This window comes from Camellia sinensis, chromosome 9 (assembly GCF_055761805.1).
Source record: "Camellia sinensis isolate YWXY chromosome 9, ASM5576180v1, whole genome shotgun sequence".
In the NCBI taxonomy this organism is placed as follows: domain Eukaryota; kingdom Viridiplantae; phylum Streptophyta; class Magnoliopsida; order Ericales; family Theaceae; genus Camellia; species Camellia sinensis.
In genome coordinates this window covers 168,732,222-168,741,568 of record NC_138969.1, presented here as the reverse complement: position 1 = coordinate 168,741,568, position 9,347 = coordinate 168,732,222, and positions in this window count along the sequence as shown.

The following is a 9,347-nucleotide window of genomic DNA, read 5'->3' as shown; positions in this document are numbered from 1 at the left end:
TGGATAGATAGAATTTTATTTGGACAAATATGTAAACAGATAAACGAAATTACAATTGAAAAGGTTAAAAAATTAAACAGATAGGTAAAAAAATTGAACAGATATGGTAAACAATTTGAACAGATAGTCAACAAAAAGTCAAACAGATAAAAAAAAAGTCAAGGGTAAAATTAGAAACAAAATGTCCTCTAAGACTTCTCACCAAACTATTTCACAAAACATGGACCTCTCAAAAACAAGAAATATTCACTGGATCTAATGCCTTAGACACTCTAAATTATATTTATCACCAATTTTCTCTATAATTTAATGAGAGATATTTATTTTAAAACAAAATGTTCATAATGATGATGTTTCTTTATTAAAATAACATTATCGTATCATTCATGTAGTGTAATTTTTGTATGAATTTTTTTGTATAGATATAAGGGTAAATTACCAACAAGTCTTCTTTCAAAGAGGTGTGGCCTATTTAGTCCTACAACCTTTTGTTTATATCCAAAAGTCCAATAGCATTTTTCTTCTTCTCTGCCTCCGTTCTTCTCTCTTTCTTTTCTTGATTTCCGATGACCATGTCTTATTTTTTCTTTTTCTCTTTTTGATACATAATCACCGGCAACCGACGCCCACAATCTATTGGGGTTTATCGGCCACCACCGACCACCGACCACCGACTCTTTACTTTCTCCTCACCGACGACAAATGAGGTGAGTTTTCGGCGAAGAAGATAAGTAGATCTATATTAGATCTGACTAGATCTAAACAAAAATAATTGTTGGAGTATAATCTTCTCTCTATATTTGCTTCTCTTATTCGATCTCTCAATTTTTCTACATTTTCTTTGCTACATACTTCTCTTTTCCTATTTTAATGGAGAAAATTTTTAAGTTCCAAACAAGCTATTTTCGAATTTTAGTTACAGGCAGTAAAAACATTAAAATTTTACAGTTTCAATATTTTTGGTGCTGAAATGAATCATACTTTAAAACTGCAAAATTTTACAGTTTCATAACATTATTCAAAACTGTAAAATTTTATATTTTTATAACATGTTTTTTAGTTTGATTAATAAGAATAAATACTTAATAGATTTTTTCTTTGAAACTGTAATATTTTATAGTTTTAAAACTTGCCTTTCAGTTTGATCAATATTAAAAATTATTTGCTTAAACTCTACAAAAATTAAAAAATAGCATATATTTTCCCCCATATTATTGTTGTTTGTTGTTGTTACGTGTTTTTTTTCCTTTCAGTTTATCAATATTTTGTACATTTTTCTTTTTTTTGCTCTAATTTCTTTGTTTATTTTTTTCGGGCAATATTCTGGATATTTCGGTGAGTCTCCTACAATTTTCTTAACGTCCAGCAAACGTTCTGGATATTCCGACGACTTCCAGTGACATTTAGAACACTCCAACGATACTCCAGCAAACTTTCAACGATACTCTAACAACTTTTCGATGACCGTCTAACGGAAGTTGACGGTGGTAGGATATAGCAGCTTCTGTAAAAAAAAAAAATTTAAAAGAAATATGATTTTTGGATAATAATTAAAAATATATAGGACTAATGGTTGCAAATTTGTGCAAGTTTTTTTGTTTTGATACTTAGATAATTTTGAATTTTGTGTATGGGACTTACAGGTTAGTTTCCTTAGATAGAATTGGGACAATTACATGTATCATTTGGAAACTTGCCTTTTCGACCAAACAAATTTTTTTTTAAAAAAAAAAAAATACAAAATTTAAAATATCACTAAAAATAAGATAAGTCAAAAAATCATTACAAAACAACTGAAACACATTATTTATTCATATTTTTCATAGAACTGAAAAAATTATTCTCAAATATTTTTGGAGAAATTACAAATAAGAATCAAAGTTTGATCTTTATTACAAAATAAATTATAAATTTTTTAATTTGTTAATTTAAACACTAGTATTTTTATTTATTTTCAATTTAAACTAACTGTTTATTTTCATTAAATAAAATTGATAAAAAAAAAGAGTATTTTAATGTATATAAAATGTCTAAAATATCTTTTTTAGAACACTCGGGCAATAATTTTTTTTTTTGAATTTTTTTTACCCACAAATCCAAGCATTTTTTCATTGGATCTATAAAGATATCATTCTATAAAATGACCGAACTATATATATATATATATATATTATTTTCTAAACCAAATCCAAACCAGTTCTCTCTTTCGTTGGTTGCTCTCTTCATCTACTGTTTCCCTCACTGTCCAAACCAAAACACTAACCAACCCCTATCTCTGCATCGTCTCTCTCTCTCTCCCTCTGTTTTTTTCACCCGCTACCGATCTCCTCTCTCTCAGCATCTCTCTCTCTCTTCTTTATTCTGTCGATTTACTTTTTCCTCCGTCGTCATTATCTCCAAAGGCGATCCCACTCCCACCGTCGTTGCACACCATTGCACTGACGTAACTCACAGATCGCCATCCTTCGTCGCACAACACCTCGCATTTGTCTCTCTCTTTCACTCTGTCGATTTACTTCTTTCTCCGTCATCGTCATCCCCAATGACGATCCCGCCACCACCAACGTCGCATACCGTTGCAGTGACATGACTTATTGATCGCCATCCTCTATCGTACAGCACCTTCTTCCACCACAGTACCATCGATCGCCATCTTCCTTCGCATCTGTTCTGTGGTTTTTTTTTTTTTGAACAGATCTATGATTTTTTTGAATAATCTTGATCAATTTATATATATATATATATATATGGATTCAGATCTGATTTTTTTTGTTAGGGTATTATTGTTAGGGTTTTATCTATTCAGCAGATTTAATTTTTTTTTGGTAGGGTTTTATTTGTTCATTGTGTATGCGTGAGTTCAACCTTCAAATTCGACACTTTTTTGTTTGTTTGTTATTGTTATTGATTGTGTATGTGTGTGTAGTTATCTATTGAAATACTTTGAACAGAGAGGTTAGGTTAGGTTGGGTTGTGTGATGTTTTGTTTGGAAGAGAGTGGATAATAGATATGGTTGATTTCTTCTTCTTTTGAAATCCTTTATCTGTTCATTTTCAACACATAGAAAAAAGATTATAGAATTTCAATAGGTAATTTGAACAGGTAGAATTTTTGAACATATAGATTTTATTTGGACAAACATTTGAAATTTGAATTGAAAAGATTAAAAAAGTAAACAGATAGGGTAAAAAAATTGAATAGATAGGGAAAAAATTTAAACAGATAGGAAAAAAAACTTTGAATAAATAGGGAAAAAATTTGAACAAAAAGAAAAAATTTAAATAGATAGTCAACGAAAGTCAATCAAAGTTTAAAATAAAAGGATTAAGAAGTCAACAAATAAATTAATTTACCTTTTTTTAACAAAAAGTGTATACAAAATGGATTTTAGGTTGCGTTTGATAGAGTTTTCTAAATATGATTTGAGAATAGAGTTGTATTTTGAGTTTGTGAGTTTTGAAATTATGATTTGAGTGTGAAAAATTTATTTGGTGAATGAGTTTTGAAAATAATTTTAAAAAGAGTTTTGAATTGAGTGGAGAATTTTTAATGTAGCAAATGATATTTGATACAAAAACTTACAACTCATAACTAAACACACAACGCAAAATTCTATTCAAAACTCATAAATTTTTTTAAAAAAATTAGGAAATTTTTTTTATTTAAAATATAAAAAATAACATGTCGCATTTGTATTTAAAAAAAAAAATTGCACTGTTCCGGTCAACCGGTCGGATGTCCGGCAGGACGGCCGGTTAGCCTAAATTTTTTCGCCTTGGACAGAGTTTTCAAAAGTAAGTGTAAAATTAATTTTTGAAAATGGTAAACAAACACTACACTCAAATATAATAGTAGAATTAAGTTTAGAAAGTTCTATCAAACAGAAGGTATCTTGAAACAAAGAGCATCAATTTCATAATAACAAGAAGCAATTAATAAATAACAAGAAAGATGACAATTACTTAACTATGATCTTGCTCAAAATAATAATAATAATAATAATTTAAAGTCATTGACAGAGCAAAAGGTAGGTACGAAGCTAAGTATTTATATGATTAATATCCTAAATGGTTTCACTAAAATAACAATAATATTTTTATTGGTTAATTGAAATCATGTAATGAAATTAATTAATTTTCCTCTTCTTTTCCCCAAACAAATTACCTTCTTACAAGTTTGATAGACAAGATTTTACATTTACAAAGCAATACAAGCTATGCCACTAATTTTTCTTACAAAGATTAGGACAACAATTCTATCTTCCATGTAGCATTGTTATGATTATTTCATTTGTTGTACAATAATGTTTTTCAATTGACGAAAAATTTGTATCAGTTATTGCCCTTTTAAAGTAATAGTCGGATTGTTTTTGGCATGTACAACATTGACTTCTCACTATTTAATATTAATATAAATTATATTAAAAAATCTTATAATATTAATGGATCGAGTCAAGACTTCAAACTAAACTCAATTCGAACTCAACCTTAATAAATGAACTCAATAAGACCATCTCCAACGGTGAATTAAAGTTGATATCAGATTCAAATTTTGATGAAAAAGGCACTTTTTTATGCTCCAACCGTTGCACCAGATTGATATCAAAATGAGATTTCAGCAAAAAAAGCATCAAACTGAGAACGAGACACAGATTTTACCAAATCACTGTTACTGACCGTTGAAAGAGGTACACTGGTCAACCAGCCGGTTGCCCGGCCAGTTGACCAACCGGTCAACCAGTAAAGATTCAAACAGTTCAGGAAAAAAAGTTCAAACTGTTAAAAAAAAATAATAATAATAATTTTTGCCTAACCGGTCGACCGGCCGGTCGACCACCCGGTCGTCCCAAAAAAAGTTCAGAAAGTTCAAAAAAAAAGTTCAGACAATTCGCAAAAAAAAAAAAAAAAAAAATTTTTTGGCCTAACCGGTCAACCGCCCGGTCGACCACCCGGTTGTCCCGGAATAGATTTGGTGAAAGGTGAACCGTTGGAGTGAGTGGTATCAAAGTTGATGAAATGGGTCATTTTTTATTCAAATTTAGTAAAAAATTTGATTTGACTACATTTCACGTCTCCTTTTACTACAATATTTGAGACTACATCTGTTTTTGTGAGTAAAGGAGAGAATGGATTCTCTCAGAATTCTCTGTTTGTGCCTATCTCAAACTCTCACACCCCAACGGCAATCGACGATGTCGAATAGCTCTCGCGTCGGAACACCATCAGCACTGGTAACAAAACTTCCATTTCTCTCTCACTATTTTTTGAAATATGGTTCTCTGATCTGAGTGATATAGTTTTGAATTCAGTTCTGAAATGGTTTGATTTCTAAATATGTCTTCTATATATGATTGAAATGGGTTTCTGAAATGTTCTTTAATTATTTTTTGAAATGGGTTTCGAGTGGTCATTCATTATTCTCTTTTATGGAATAATTTCCCCTTACAATGGTAATGATGATTTTATTTACAATGCTTCTTTTTTTTTTTTAATTATTTTTTGAAATGGGTTTCTGAAATGTTGATTTTGAGTTTGTGTTAATTTGTGTTTCCGGGTTTTTTTCTGTTTAAATAGTGTCTTGCTTCTTCTTCTTCTTCAGGTTTGATTTTCTTTCTTGCCTTGCTCTTGCAGATTGTTTCTATTTCAGTTGATTTTTTTTCTCTCCTGTTTTTTGCTATATTTTAGTACCTGTTCTGCTGTTCTTTTGGGGGTTTCAAATCCCTTTGCAACTTTTTTTAGAACATCACCATCAACATGGTCCAGCCTTGTGGAAGCGGTAGCTATGAATTTCCCACCGATGATGATTCTTCTCACCAAGGGCCTTCCAGATATTGGAGGACCCACTTCATCAGTTTGATTTACAAATCAAGTACATTGTCTCTTCAAGTTTATTTGATTTTTTCCGCAGATTGTCTAGGTTTTCTTTGGAATATTTTTCCTATATTTGTATCTTTCTTTCCCCCATATGTTTCAATTTGCATATTGGGTTGTGATGAATTTGTCTTAGTTTTTAAAATTATTAAAACTATATTTGTATCTCACGAGTTTTGTGATAAGAGTGCCTTCAACAAATTTAACTGGACTTCAAATTTAACTGTTACATTTATTTGGTACCTATTTATGTATTTGTGTTTAAGGTATCTATTCCTTTGAGTTATTAAACATTTTCCCCTTTTGTAGCAGATGTTGGACTACATTGTTCCTCAAGGTGGGAACAAAGTAAGGGAAATTTTGGTAAATTATTTATTTGAAAAATCTGATGAGATGCAGAAATTGGTAAATTATGCTTCTAGATTTTATTTTATTATTTTAAAAGTATGTTGATAGAGTTGTTTCTGAAAATGAGGTACTTCTTTATTTTGGCGATAATCACAAAGTTTATTTGTTTTGTGTGATTGTGCATGCTTGTTTTTTCCCCGTATTTTTTAAGTTTTCGGTTATATTTTTTGCAAGCATCCATGCATTTAATTATGCATCAGGAAGAATGATAATGTTTGTTGTTACATGCACTCTTTTTATTTTTTTATTTTTTTTACAGTGTTCATATTTTATCTTGCATATAATTTTTTGATACATTCATGCATTTGTGTTGTGGTGGTACTTTTTCGTTGGTTTTTGCTCAAATTTTATGAAAGCAAAATTTAGAATTGTATTTTCTTCTTCTTCTTCTTTTATATATATATATATATATATATTTTCTTTTTTCCTACCTGTGCTTCTGCATCATTCATTCTTTTCCTGAGGTGTTCACATGGGCTTCAAAAACAAATTGACAAGAAGGTGACCATGGCAGTGGATGGGACATCAGTGATCAAGGAGAAGTTAGTGGGTCTGAGTTGTATGAAATTATTAAGGTTAGATTTGCTCTTTGGGTTAAAGCTTCATCAAAGGGGATCATATACTCTGTCATGGACTTAACAATCTAGAACAGATTAAGGACTGCAGCTGAGATCTGTTCTGTCATTTGCTGGTTGCTGTTTGAGTGTTTTGGGTGGCTTTTTGGATTCTGTTGGCCTGCTGGTTTGGTGAACATCTGCTTCACTTCACCCCTGGCTGGTTTGGGCAACACCTGCTGGTCTGCCACCATGTGTTGTGGGCTGGTCTGTCATTTGCTAGTTGCTGTTTTTGGTGTTTTGGGTAGCATATTGGTGTCTGCCGGTTTGTTGGTTTACTGGTTTGGGCAACACCTGCTTCAGTCCTGGTTGTGTATCTATCTGCTGACTGTGTATCTATCTGTCTCAGTGCTGTTAGCTCTGCTGACTTTGTGCCTTTGTGCTGTGTATCTGCTAGACCTGCTGTTATGTTTCTGTGTATCTGTTTGGTCCCTCATTGGTGCTGTGTCACTGTGTTGGCTTTGCATCATCCCTCCCCCCACCCCACCCCCGGTTCTTTTTTTTTTTTTCCCCCTTTATTGATGTTTTATTTCCTTTCTTGTAAGGTTGTCTCTCATCAATCAAGTTTTTTTGTTGATCAAAAAAAAAAAAAAAAAGGAGAAGATAGGGGAAAGAGAAAATATAAACATAAAATTTCTTAAAATAGATTAGATAAAAGAATAGAAGAAAAAAAGGCAATAGGATTAGAAGAAATTGCAGTGGAGCTACAACTCATTTAAAACTAAAACATAAATATGTTATGGTTTAGGGTAGTAATATATCGTTTTGAAACTCATGGAACCAAATGAATTTTGGCTGTGCTTTTGTAGCTTCCTTAAACGAATTTAACAGTCATAGTCCATCCTGAAAAAAGCCATTGGTTCTCCAAAGTAGATTGATTCAAATAATATATGAGCACAAATTACTTGCAATGGAAAGTTAAATTGTTTTATGATTTAATTATATATTGAAACCATTTTAATTTGAAATAATTTATATCGACATGCGAACTGTGCTGCAATCGTAAAGTTTAGAATTCCTCAAGGTAATGGTATGCACTTCAGCTCAAAGTATAAATGTCTATTTTCAGTCATACTTGCTCAGTATTTAGTTAATTTCCCTTTACAGTAATTGTGTTAGAATTTACCTTCACCTACCACACCTACTACACCTACCACTACCTACTACCATCACCTACTACATCTTCACCTACCTTCACCTACTACCTTCTTCTCTTCTATATATATCAATCATTGTAAACATCAAAAAAATCGATCAATAATATACATCAATTTATTTTACATTCATCAATTTATTTTACATGGTATCAGAGCAAGGTTGAGAAACTAATAATTCTGCTTCACCGGCGGGCGGCAGCCTCGCCTTGGCCGCCCGCCGGACCCCTACATATACCTTCACTCCGCTGCCACAAATTCCATAACTGATCTCTAACACACAGCAGCACACTCACAAGAAATGGAAGAACACGGTGGGTACTCCGCTGCCGCCCATTGCTGCACCATGTGCGGCTCCTCCGTCAAAAGACGATCACTTCTCTCATCTTTCTCTCATTTCTCCCAATCATCTGCCATTCCTTCTCTCCCGAAAACTCTACCGATCGGCGCATCCTAGTCTTGCTCGACGGCTTTGCTCTCAAGTCCTCGCACTCGATCTTCTTCACAGGTCTTTAGAATTGCGGATTCGAGAAGGATGTATGCGACAAGCAATGGGGTTTTGGGATCTCCTCTGCGACAATATTAATCTCTATCCCAGTCTTCCTCCTTGGCTCCCCTTATTTACAGCACCAAGGATCCTTGCTCTATTTACAGGACCAAAATTCCTCATGGAAGCCCTATTACAACCATATTCAAGGTTTTGGCTGCAGCAATTTACAACAGTTGCACGTCTAGGAATTGCAGCAACACTGTTGAGAGCATGAGCACATTTGTAAAGATGCTTATCACGAGGCATTAAAGAAAGTATACCATGAGCAGAACCTACAGAAGATAGCTGTCACCAAACACTTTACAGCTTTTCTCTCTCTCTTTACTTTTTCTCTCACCCACGTTGCCCCATTTCTTTATTTTATTTTATTTTATTTTATTTATTTATTTATTTATTTATTAAAAAAAAAAAAAACACAAAACACAAAACAACTTTAGACGAAGACGACTTGCATACCACTCCTTTTATTCATGTCGGGGTTTACCCCGTTCACCATTTTACATCAAAAAAAAAAAAAAAAAAAAAAACAAACAAACAGACACACCAACAAAACAACCACACCCCCAGTGGGATTTTTCTTTTCCCTTCTCTACTCAGCTGCAGGTCTCTTCTTCTTACTTTTATCTTGGGTGTCCCGTGCTCGTCCGGCCTCCGTGTTTTCCACGCCGCCGGGCAAGTTCACTCCCCCATACTCCTCCACTGCAGCATACGGCGGACCTCCAAATCGGAACATCACGGTGGCCTTCCGCT